At 37.4% G+C, this 12,636-nt stretch overlaps 1 long non-coding RNA gene across 4 annotated transcripts in view; it reads right to left on the bottom strand.

Annotated features, from left to right (window-relative positions):
• Positions 1–12,636, bottom strand: part of LOC118883955 — a 138,949-nt gene that overhangs the window by 116,067 nt on the left and 10,246 nt on the right. For 3 of the 4 annotated variants that reach the window (XR_005017147.1, XR_005017146.1, XR_005017148.1), the window contains one exon: positions 10,353–10,456. The exons of the other annotated variant lie outside the window; for it this stretch is intronic. This is a non-coding gene — a long non-coding RNA (uncharacterized LOC118883955). The remainder of the gene's footprint in view (positions 1–10,352; positions 10,457–12,636) is intronic. 4 annotated transcript variants of the gene reach the window in all.

Here is a 12,636-nt window from a genome sequence, read left to right on the forward strand (position 1 = left end):
TTCACTCGCAATGTGCTGGCCTTTTTATTACTGTCTTGTCAGCGTAGGTAGCAGCTCTATTAAACTACTAATGATAGTAATGTATTTTGTCCTGCCCGAGAAAAACAGTATTATCAGATATAAAATCTCCAGTGTCAAGAATATATACCCCCAACATTAATGCAGTGATTTATGTTGGTAGATCTTACTGTGAATGTCTTTGTAATGCAGGCAAATATATGCATTTCCAATGTGGAAATGAGCTTTTGTGTTTCTTATGTTGAAACTTGGGTTCTTTTATAGAAGAACTCATGGGACGTAAACATAAAAAGTTGAGTACTGGTTTAGGAAACAGAAAATCAACTGGGGCAATAACCATCCCTTTTCATATATCCCTGGTCAGCAATTGCAGAATTTTGAACCATGACTTCCTATAATTTAGTTAATAATTGCCCCAGACCAGAAATAACGTGTATGATTCTCAATATATTTTTAATGAAGCTTTTTCTAAAAGTATAACATTAAGGTTATCCAATCATCCAGAATTAGCATAGTCACTCTCTAAAGTGGTTAAAGTAATGAAATAAATTAAAGGAAACTAACTGAGGTGACACAGAGGTATATCTAGAAATAAAACTCAAGGCAATTTTTGGTTCAGTTATTTATCACCCCACCAAGCCATATCTTTTGTAGTTAATAATTATGCATTCCTTCTCTTACATTGTTTATGCCCTTTGTACCTTCAGTCCTTCAAAGTGATTATTTGGAATATGTTTTCAAATATTGGCCTTCACTTTGCTCCTCATCTGTAATATTTTCAGCACACCCAATAGTGAGAGAGGGGAGAGAGAGAGATGGAATGAAAGGCAAGAGGAAAAATTTTTTAAAAGATTATTTTGAAAATCTGGATACAGATTAATATCATGTTAGATAGATGGTTACATATGAAAATAACCCATTCTATCTGTTAAGAGAAAGAAAAAAAGAATCATCATTGCTTATAACATCCTAGTATTGTCATAATATTTCTGCTATAGAAGGTTCAATACAGTAACAAAGGTATCCACATAAAACAAGGTTAGTACCAACTAACAAGTAGAATTGAGAATAAATGAATCTCTGATAGATTATTTTTAAAAATCTAGAAAAACAACTTCCTATTTAATTTACATTTATATTATAATTTGTTAGCAACCCAATTCAGCCTATTCAAAAGAAATATGTTTCTAATGCATACCTATAATCCAAATATAAAGGAAAAGAAACCAGTATAAACTATGCATTCTATTATTATATTTAATTTATTTTGCTTTATTAAGCACATCCTTACTAGCTCTTTAGAAACCAATTTTTTATCCAAGATGGCAGTTTCAGGAATTATGTAAAAAGTTTCTGCATATTTCTTGCTTAAAATTTCAACTGGACTATTTTACAGTTTCTGAAAGATAATTCAGACCAATCTCATACACAATAATGTGTATTTTTTTCAAGAGAACTGATATTTATGCTTTGCCAATATCTCAGAAAGCACAGCTAACCCAATCGCTATAAAATGAATAGTAAAAAGTTATGAAACCACCTATATTCTGTCTATAAGGGCAAATGAAAATATTAAGGAAAACTTCAGCTATGTGGAAAAAGGGAAATATGTAAAAAGAAAAGTTGGTCAATTTACTTGAACTTCTTTTCCTTCAAATATCCAAGAGTCAACACATAGTGATTATGCAGAAGTTAAATAAGCTGAGAAAACCTCGAAATATTTGAAATTCACATTTTTCCCTCAGTCTTAAATTCCTCTGAGAATTGCACTTAATTCGGAAATGCTTGGGAATGCAGCTCCTAATTCCCCCCGAAGAGAAGTTTCTTTCCATTTTGATTTCCTCAGCCACAAACTAATCAGTCTTAATTGCTCCCAGCTGTGATTTCTTCTCCCAGGGGTTGCTTCCTGCTGATACCCAAGTAGTACAAAATCATGCAGTTTTGTTAAACTCCAGTAAATATATGGGAGCTTTGTAGAACCTAATTTACTATACAGGAGTTCAAGCACTGTAACTAGCAAGTAAACTTTCACTCAACTTTGAAAGCTGACCACATAATGAAGATCACTTTTCTCCCGAGAGGTGACACGATATGGGACAATTGAAAATTATATTTTCTACCATTACAGATTCAACAGAATATTATTTATATTTCTATTTGTAATGTGTGTGTATGCTTGTATGTATGTGTTAACATATATATATACACATACATATATATTAAATTTGTGTTATATGTAAAATATTTTTCTTGTATATTTGGAATTTTTACTGAAATAATTTTAGGAAAAAGAAAAAATAGGTCAGAACTACATGATGCTGTCTTGAAACAAAGTACTTTGTGATAACACCAAGAAAGTGAATTAAAATTTAAAACTTGCCACGTTAAGGTCTTCATAAAATTATATAATTGTCTCTCTTACATTTTTTACTATTTAATCTCAAAAACTGAAAAAAAAAAGATTATAAAAATCTTTTCCAGTTTTTTTAATCCTATTTATCAGATCATTCTGAAGTGATATCACCTGAAAAGAATATCAGGATTTTATGTTTTCTAGTTTACTCATTGTACAAACTGAACCATTTAGTTATTTTTCATGAATCAATCTCTAGTAATTATTTTTGCACAAAGATTGAAAAAGAAGCAACAACAACAAAAATGATTAGAAGAAATTAACTTCATCTGAAAGTGATTTAAGAAGTGACTGTGGGCTTTTTTATTAAAACCAGTGAATCTGAAGTTTCAATTAATGAACCACAATTCATGGCTATTAGCTTAACTAACAAACTTTGTTACTAGGCGGAAAACTGAGAATAATGAAGACAAAGTATCAAAGCCTGCGAACAGGTTACCCTTGGCAGAAATCATGCAAGTTCAAAGGGCCTTACTAATAAAGTTCACAAAACAACATTAAGGAAACTAAAAAAATAATTGTTCCTTTGCACCTATGGTCTTAATGAACTCACTCTGTATTACAACAAAGTAAGGCTTATTTATGCTCAAAATGGTAGGTACATAGAGTCAACATGCTGTAATATTAGACAGTGTTGTATAAGGCACTATAAAATTTTACCATAAATAATGAGAAAAAAATGAAAATATTTATACATTTCAGGGTTATGTGGAGAGTTTCTTAATGTTATTTTTATTTCTGAAAGTAATTTTATAAATAATAATTTTATGGCTAAACATGTGCCATATTTATCCTAATCTCCATGCTCTGAAAAGCCATCGTTCAGACAAAAATAAAATCTAGAAAATCTGAACTAAGAGAAGGATTGAGTTATTCATACTACACCAATGCTCCCACAAAGGACTACAAAAGGTAGATAAAATACAAAAGTCACATTTATTTAAAACATCATATTACTGCAGAAGCAACAAAAACTAGCAACTAATAAACTGGACATGGAAGAACCACGCAGAAGTGACCTGAATATCTGCAGCCATTCTTTCTGGGGGCAGGGCACATACAAGCAAATATCAGTGGTACAAAGTAACAGTAAGTCTTGAGAATTTTTAAAAATGTATTGACATGTCAACTAAATATAATTTGGTATCCTGGATAGGATTCTAGAATAGAAAAAGATCACTAGGTAAAAATTAAGAAAATCTGAAGAAAGTATGGACTTTCATTAATAATATGTCAATATTAGTTAACTGTGACAAAAGTATTATAATAATGTAAGATGTATAATGAGGCAAATTGGGTGTGATTTATATAGAAACTCTGTAGCATCTTCATAATTTTTCTGTAATTCTAAAGCAAATGGAAAATTAAAAGCTTATTAAAATATATAGAATTTAAATGAATGACAATAATAACACAACATTTTGGAAAAGTATAAGAGTTAGAATATTCTCCTAGGAATAAACCTACCTAAGGAGACAAAAGACCTGTATGCAGAAAACTATAAGACATTGATGAAAGAAGTTAAAGATGATACAAACAGATGGAGAGATATACCATGTTCTTGGATTGGAAGAATCAACATTGTGAAAATGACTCTACTACCCAAAGCAATCTACAGATTCAATGCAATCCCTAACAAACTACCAGTGGCATTTTTCACAGAACTAGAACAAAAAATTTCACAATTTGTATGGAAAGACAAAAGACCCCAAATAGCCAAAGCAATCTTAAGAAAAACAGAGCTGGAGGAATCAGGCTCCCTGACTTCAGATTATACTACAAAGCTACAGTAATCAAGACAGTATGGTACTGGCACAAAAACAGAAATATAGATCAATGGAACAGAATAGAAAGCCCAGAGATAAGCCCACGCACATATGGTCACCTTATTTTTGATAAAGGAGGCAAGAATATACAATGGAGAAAAGACAGCCTCTTCAGTAAGTGGTGCTGGGAAAACTGGACAGCTACATGTAAAACAATGAAATTAGAACACTCCCTAACACCATGCACAAAAATAAACTCAAAATGGATTAAAGACCTAAGTGTAAGGCCAGACACTATCAAACTCTTAGAGGAAAACATAGGCAGAACACTCTATGACATAAATCACAGCAAGATTCTTTTGGACCCACCTCCTAGAGAAATGGAAATAAAAACCAAAATAAAAAAATGGGACCTCATGAAACTTAAAAGCTTTTGCACAGCAAAGGAACCCATAAACAAGACAAAAAGACCACCCTCAGAATGGGAGAAAATATTTGCAAATGAATCAACTGACAAAGGATTAATCTCCAAAATTTATAAGCAGCTCATGCAGCTCAATATCAAAAAAAAAACCAACCCAATCAAAAAATGGGCAGAAGACCTAAATAGACATTCTCCAAAGAAGATATACAGATTGCCAACAAACACATGAAAGGATGGTCAACATCACTAATCATTAGAGAAATGCAAATCAAAACTAATGAGGTATCACCTCACACCAGTCAGAATGGCCATCATCAAAAAATCTACAAACAGTAAATGCTGGAGAGGTGTGGAGAAAAGGGAACCCTCTTGCACGGTTGGTGGGAATGTAAATTGGTACAGCCACTATGGAGAACAGTATGGAGGTTCCTTTAAAAACCAAAAATAGAACTACCATACGACACAGCAATCCCACTACTGGGCATATACCCTGAGAAAACCATAATTCAAAAAGAGTCATGTACCACAATGTTCATTGCAGCACTATTTACAAGAGCCAGGATATGGAAGCAACCTAAGTGTCCATCGACAGATGAATGGATAGAGAAGATGTGGCACATATATACAATGGAATATTACTCAGCCATAAATAACAAAATTGATCTATTTGTAGTGAGGTGGATGGACCTAGAGTCTGTCACATAGCGTGAAGTAAGTCAGAAAGAGAAAAACAAATACTATATGCTAACACATATATATGGAATCGAAAAAAAAAAGAAAAAAAAAGGTTCTGAAAAACCTAGGGGCAGGACAGGAATAAAAACACAGATGTAGAGAATAGACTTGAGGACACAGGGAGGGGGAAGGGTAAGCTGGGACAAAGTGAGAGAGTGGCATGGACATATATACACTACCAAATGTAAAATAGATAGCTAGTGGGAAGCAGCTGCATAGCACAGGGGGATCAGCTCAGTGCTTTGTGACCACCCAGAGGGGTGGGATAGGGAGGATGGGAGGGAGATGCAAGAGGGAGGAGATATGGGGATATATGTATATGTATAGCTGATTCACTTTGTTATAAAGCAGAAACTAACACACCATTGTAAAGCAATTATACTCCAATAAAGATGTTAAAAAAAAAAGAGTAGTCTAGCATTATGAGGCAAGTGGTAAAAATAATAATTTAAGGTAGACCCTAATAAAGATGCAGGTAGCACCCTCTAGAACCATACTGTGTAATAGATTTTTCTGAAATGAGAGAAATGTCCTATATCTATACCGACAATATCTTAACCATTAGCCACATGAGATGATTATCACTTGAAATGTGGCTAGTATGACTGAGCAACTAAAATTTTAATTTTATTTAAATAGCCACCTGCAGCTAGCAGCTACCACATTGTTCTTAGAAGAGAAAATTTAAATAATAAAAAATCATATTTGGTTATTCAAATTAAAAGCACAGAAGTAAAGAAAACATAATACAGGTGGGCCAGAAAGATAACAAGTAATACAATGGTATCTATAAACTCAACTGCATCAATATTACATTAAATGAATTTGGACTAAATATTCCAAATAAAAGGCAAACTACATGCTGCTTACATCCAACTATATACTATTTATAAAAAGAAAAACACACATTAAATACAAGAACACAGAAAGTTTGAGAAAAAAAGGATAGGAAAACCTGTACCATGCTAATAATAATACTTGATAGATGATAGACACATAGATAGTGCAATTCTATCAGTAGCAGTTAAATTAGATTTTAAGGCAAGAAGGATTCCCACAGATAAAAAGGCATATTTCATAATGCTAAAGAGATCAATCAAGAGAAAGATATCACAATCCTAAATCTATGTGTATCCAAAAACATAGTTTCAAAAAATGTAAGCGAAATTTTACAGAAATAAAGAAAATGTGCATCCCCAATCATATATGAAGATTTTAACACAGGTCTCTAGATAGCTGGCAGAAAAATCATATAAAAATAGTAAAGATATAAAATATCTAAAATTAACAAACTTTACCTAATTAGCATATGTAAAATGTGCTAGACTGATAGAATTAACATTTGTTTCAAATATTTATGGGCTATTTACCAAAAGTGACCATAATCTGGGCCATAATGAAAGACAACAAACTTTAAAATATTGAAATAATTCAGAATATGTTCTGACATAAGAAGTAATTATCAAAGACATATCAATGAGGAAAAGACAAACTAATAGGAAAAAAGCCACCAAAAAAATTGAACAGTTCATTAAAAAATATATCAAAATGTCTAATAACATATGAAAAAGTGCTCAACATCATTAGTCATCAGTGAAATTCAATTTAAAACCACAGTGAGAGGCTATTATAATTACACAGGAATGGCTAAAATGAAAAAATAAAAGACGGTATCAAGTGTTAGTAATGACATGGAACAAGTGTAAATTTCATATACTGTCGATGGAAATGTAAATTGGTACAACCAGTGTGGAAAACTGTTCATTACAGTAAGCTATATATATGCATCCTCTTATGACCCTGTAATTTCATGCCTAGTTATACAAAGAACAGAAGTTTGTACAAATGCTCATCAAAACACATATGCTAGAAGGTTCACATTAGCACCATTCCTAGTAAATTCAAGCTGGAAAAAAAAATCCATCATCAGTAGAATGGATAAATAAATTGTGCTATATTCATGCTGTGGATTACTATAGGGCAATAAGAAATTAACAAATTAAAACTACATGCAAAAGGAATAAATCTCAGACATAAAATGTTGAGTCAAAGAAGCCAGATACAAAAAATGTCTACTGTGTGGTTCCATGTATACAAAGTTCAAGATCAAGCAAAACTACGCTATGTCAGTCTTGAAGGTATATTGACTGGAAGGGTGAATGAAGAGGCTTCAGGGATGCTAGTAATATTCCATTTCTTGATCTGGGTTCTGGAGTTACTTATCTGTTCATTTTGTGGAAGTTCCTTGAGTTCTACATTTATTATTAGTCCTCTTTTTGTATGTATGTATGTTTCACTAAAATGTTTGCCCTGAGGTTTAAATATGGAGGTATTGATTGGGAAGATATCTTTACAGAAGTTGTCTATTCAGCCTTTGCTTTTATATCAAGCTAATCTTAAACTGAAATTGAAGATGTATATTTCATATAAAATTGAGATATATATTTCAGATTTCAGATTTATCATCTTCCAGAGATAGTTTCAGTTATATTCTAGGCACCCAAACCTTACCATTTTTATGGCTCCAAAAGTACAGTCTCTTTCCTATTGGGAGTCCTGACATGAGGGGTGTGTCTCACATATGATCAGTTTCCAACAGTTGTTCTGCACTTTGAGTTCTCAGTTCTTGCTGTCTGTAAACTGGGATAGTTCATTGTTCCATATTTATGCTGCGGCCGACCGTCATGTTTCTGGTAATTTTTTTTTTATCTCAGGAAATAAGTAAGTGATTCCCACATCTTACCTTCAGGTCTCTGAGGGCTGGGGCGGTGGTTAGCCACAGGAGAACCATGCCTCCAGTTCCCTAGGCTTTTGTATTTATCTCAGCCATTTTCTTCTCAAAGCCCATGAGCACTGATAACCTTCTGGACTTGAGAGTATTAAAGCACAGCTTCATTCTATACCTAGTACTTCTACCACACTTGACATCCATCCTTACCTGTTTATTCTGGCCTACATTACCAGATTCCTTTCTCATTCATGGTAATTCTCCAACAGGAACTCTTCATATCCATCCTTGCTTCCAGGTCCATCAGTCTATCAGTCTGTTTCTATATATCTGAGCCCTAACTATGTATAGTGTTCAAGTTCTTTCTCAAGGGACTGGTTGGGTCCCTACGAATGAAGCAATGTTCCTGAACATTCTTAAGAATGTCCCTAAATATTTTATGAATTAGGACACTTCTCTGCCAAATGTCAAAAAAAATATTACCTGTCTCTGTCCACAAATATATCAAAGTCTCAACTTTGTACTTTCCAGGATACCAAAATAAATGTCAAAAATCAATTTTGCAGGGCAGGCAAAAGATAAATCAATTCAGAGAGTTGTAAGAGCAGCGTCTTAAATTTCAGTCCAAGATTAGCCTGATGTAAAACAAAGGCTGAATAGTCAACTTCTTCAAAGATACCTTCCCAATCAATACCCCCATATACAAACATCAGTTCAGTCAGGTGGGAGTGACAGCAGAAAAGGAAAATTTGCTAAGGATACCCCCTTTGCTTGGTGTTTTTAAGCCTCTCCTTTTCTCACTTAGTTTTTTTTGTTTTGTTTTTTTAAAATTTTCTCCTACTTGGGTAGATATAGTGATCAGCATGAGAGCTCTTTCAAAGGCCATCAATTTGAGTTGCTACCCATGATAAGAAAAAGAACTATTGAAAGTCACTCACATTTGTCTGCTGAGGTCTTCTTTTCCTAGACCTCTATGATTATATTGTTCTTGTTCATCTAAAATTGTGAATTGGCTCCAGTGAATTGCATTCATTTATACATATCTTTATCTTCAGCTTCAGTTTTGGGAAAACACAGTTTGTTCACAGTAGGTTAAGTTTTGGGGTAACAGAAAGTCCCAAAATCTCGGTGGCCTAAAAAAGTTTTATTCCTCACTTAAGCAAACAGGTGGTGAGTCTGGCTGATGCTTAAGGGGAATCTTGTTTTCTATGTAATGACCCAGGGTCTCCAGATCAATATTTGCTTCCATGACCACATGGCAAGGGTAAAAGCACGGAAGAGTCTCAAAATTAAAGGATTCATCCTGGAAGAAACATGGGTCACTTCTGCTCACGTTCCATTAGGAACATAAGTCAGTGGCCATACATCTGCCCTTAAGAGGGCAGAGAAGTGTCATCCCTCCCTGCAGTCTTGTCCTAACAGAAGGCAAAAATGAACTATTTGTTAAATAAAAATATGTTGAGTAACTAATGCTTTATACTGGTCAGCCAATCTAATTTTAATGTTTAATATAAAGGAGGAAGAAACAATCAACATGAAGAAAGCAAACACTAGATAAGGAAGGGAAAACAGTTCCTACTCTATTAGGGAATCAATTTTGCATAGCTTCATAGAACACTGACTTGAGAACAATTCTGAGACCAATCTTAGCTCAATAGGAAAGACTGATTTAACAGGTAAATGACATCAGCCAAGAGCACAAGAATGAGAAGTATTGCTGTGTCATGGATTGACTTATTGCCTCAATTCCAACCCTCTTTCTGCATCCATACTTTTGCATGACCTCAGGAAGGACAGGGTAGACTTTTCTATCCTTTGACTTGGGGTTGGCTCTGTAACTTGTTTCAGTCAATGGCATGTGGGTAGAAGTAAGCAATTTCTGAACCAAGACCTTAATGTCCTCCTGTGTTTCCACTTGCTCTCTGCCGTTTTCATGAGAAGAATATACCTCGGACTTCCCTGGTGGTGCAGTGGTTAAGAATCCGCCTGCCAACTCAAGGGACACAGGTTCGAGCCCTGGTCCGGGAAGATCCCACATGCTGCGGAGCAACTGAGCCCGTGCGCCACAACTACCGAAGCCCACGTACCACAACTACTGAAGCCCGCACACCCTAGAGCCCGTGGTCTGCAACAAGAGAAGCCACTGCAATAAGAAGCCCGCACTTGCCACAACTAGAGAAAGCCCAGGTGCAGCAATGAAGACCCAATGAAGCCAAAAATAAATAAATAAAAATAAAATAGATTTATGAAAAAAAAACAAAAACATACCTCAAGTGGTGCTGTGGTCATATCAGAAGGATGAGAGATACATAATAGGAAACCATCCTGGTCGCCACAGCCTGAAGAAGAGCTGCCCCAGGCATCCCATAAATCTGCACAGAGAAGCAAAGTTACAAAGCTGAGCCCAGCCTACATCAGGTGAACGTCTGCCAACCTTCAGAGAGACAAGAACAGTTACAAACGACTGTTATTTTAAGCCATGGAACTTCTGAGTAATTTGTTTTGCAGCAAGAACTAATCAATATATGGTACATGTGCCAGACACTGGCCATTCATAAAGTACAATGGATGAGAAAAAACAAAAAAAGCAAATCCAGAATCTAGAAGACAAAAAGGATTGGAGATTGCCACACAAAGAAAAAGAAAAGCATTCTTGAGGGTTAGGAAAGAAAAGTAAAAATGAATATATTTAATGTGACTTTTTTTAAATAATCATGAACTTAGATACATGAACTAAGAGTGTATGTTCTGGTTTGTGACTACATTTACATGAAAAAACTTGAAAGTTACAAAATTTGACATTTTTATATAAGATATGATTTTATTTAAAAATCAGGAGACAACGAAGTTGGAACAGACCCAATAATATACATGAGTGCCATTAATTATCAGCCTATAAAATTATAAACTTGAACATGATGTTTATTACAAAATCCTTTTGTATTAGAATTAAAGGGATGTCTGAATTTTGAAGGCAGTGACTTTTGGAAAAACAAGAGAAAGCATTAGTTCAAAGAGTAAAACCATGGAATTCAGTGACTTAAAAAAATAGAGAGAGAGAGGAGAAGATGGCGGAAGAGTAAGACGCGGAGATCACCTTCCTCCCCACAGATACATCAGAAATACATCTACACGTGGAACTGCTCCTACAGAACACCCACTGAACGCTGGCAGAAGACGTCAGACCTCCCAAAAGGCAAGAAAGTCCCCACGTACTTGGGTAGGGCAAAAGAGAAAAGAAATAACAGAGACAAAAGAATAGGGACGGGACTGGCACCAGTGGGAGGGAGCCGTGAAGGAGGAAAGATTTCCACGCACTAGGAAGCCCCTTCGCGGGCAGAGACTGCGGGTGGCAGAGGGGGGAAGCTTCGGAGCCACGGAGGAGAGCGCAGCCACAGGGGTGCGGAGGGCAAAGCGGAGAGATTCCCGCACGGAGGCTCGGCGCCGAGCAGCACTCACCAGCCCGAGAGGCTTGTCTGCTCACCCGCCGGGGCGGGCGGGGCTGGGAGCTGAGGCTCGGGCTTCGGTGCTAGCCGGGAGGGAGTCCGGGAAAAAGTCTGCAGCTGCCAAAGAGGCAAGAGACTTTTTCTTCCCTCTTTGTTTCCTGGTGCGCGAGGAGAGGGGATTCAGAGCACCGCCTAAACGAGCTCCAGAGATGGGCGCGAGCCGCGGCTATCAGCGCGGATCCCACAGCAACAGGGGCACAGAGGAAAAAGCAGAGAGATTCCCGCACGGAGGCTCGGCGCCAAGCAGCACTCGGCAGCCCAAGAGGCTTGTCTGCTCACCCGCTGGGGCGGGCGGGGCTGGGAGCTGAGGCTCGGGCTTCCGTCGGATCGCAGGGAGAGGACTGGGGCTGGCGGCGTGAACACAGCCTGAAGGGGTTAGCGCACCACAGCTAGGCGGGAGGGAGTCTAGGAAAAAGTCTGCAGCTGCCGAAGAGGCAAGAGACTTTTTCTTCCCTCTTTGTTTCCTGGTGCGCGAGGAGAGGGGATTAAGAGCGCCGCCTAAATGAGCTCCAGAGACAGGCGCGAGCCGCGGCTATCAACGCGGACCCCAGAGACGGGCGTGGGACGCTAAGGCTGCTGCTGCCGCCACCAAGAAGCCTGTGAGCAAGCAAACGTCACTCTCCACACCTCCCCTCCCGGGAGCCTGTGCAGCCCGCCACTGCCAGAGTCCCGTGATCCAGGAACAACTTACCTGGGAGAACACAGGGCGCGCCTCAGACTGGTGCAACCTCACGCTGACCTCTGCCGCCGCAGGCTCGCCCCGCCTCCGTACCCCTCCCCCCCGCCCTGCCTGAGTGAGCGAGAGCCCGCTAATCACCTGTTCCTTTAACCCCGTATTGTCTGAGATGCCCTCAGGCGACCTACATGCAGAGGCGGGGCCAAATCCACAGCTGAGCCCCAGGAGCTGTGCGAACAAAGAAGAGAAAGAGAAATCTCTCCCAGCAGCCTCAGGAGCAGCGGATTAAAGCTCCACAATCAACGTGATGTACCTGCATCTGTGGAATACCTGAACAGACAACAAATCATCCCAAATTGAGGAGGTGGAC

This window comes from Balaenoptera musculus, chromosome 18, assembly GCF_009873245.2.
Source record: "Balaenoptera musculus isolate JJ_BM4_2016_0621 chromosome 18, mBalMus1.pri.v3, whole genome shotgun sequence".
Lineage (NCBI taxonomy): Eukaryota > Metazoa > Chordata > Mammalia > Artiodactyla > Balaenopteridae > Balaenoptera > Balaenoptera musculus.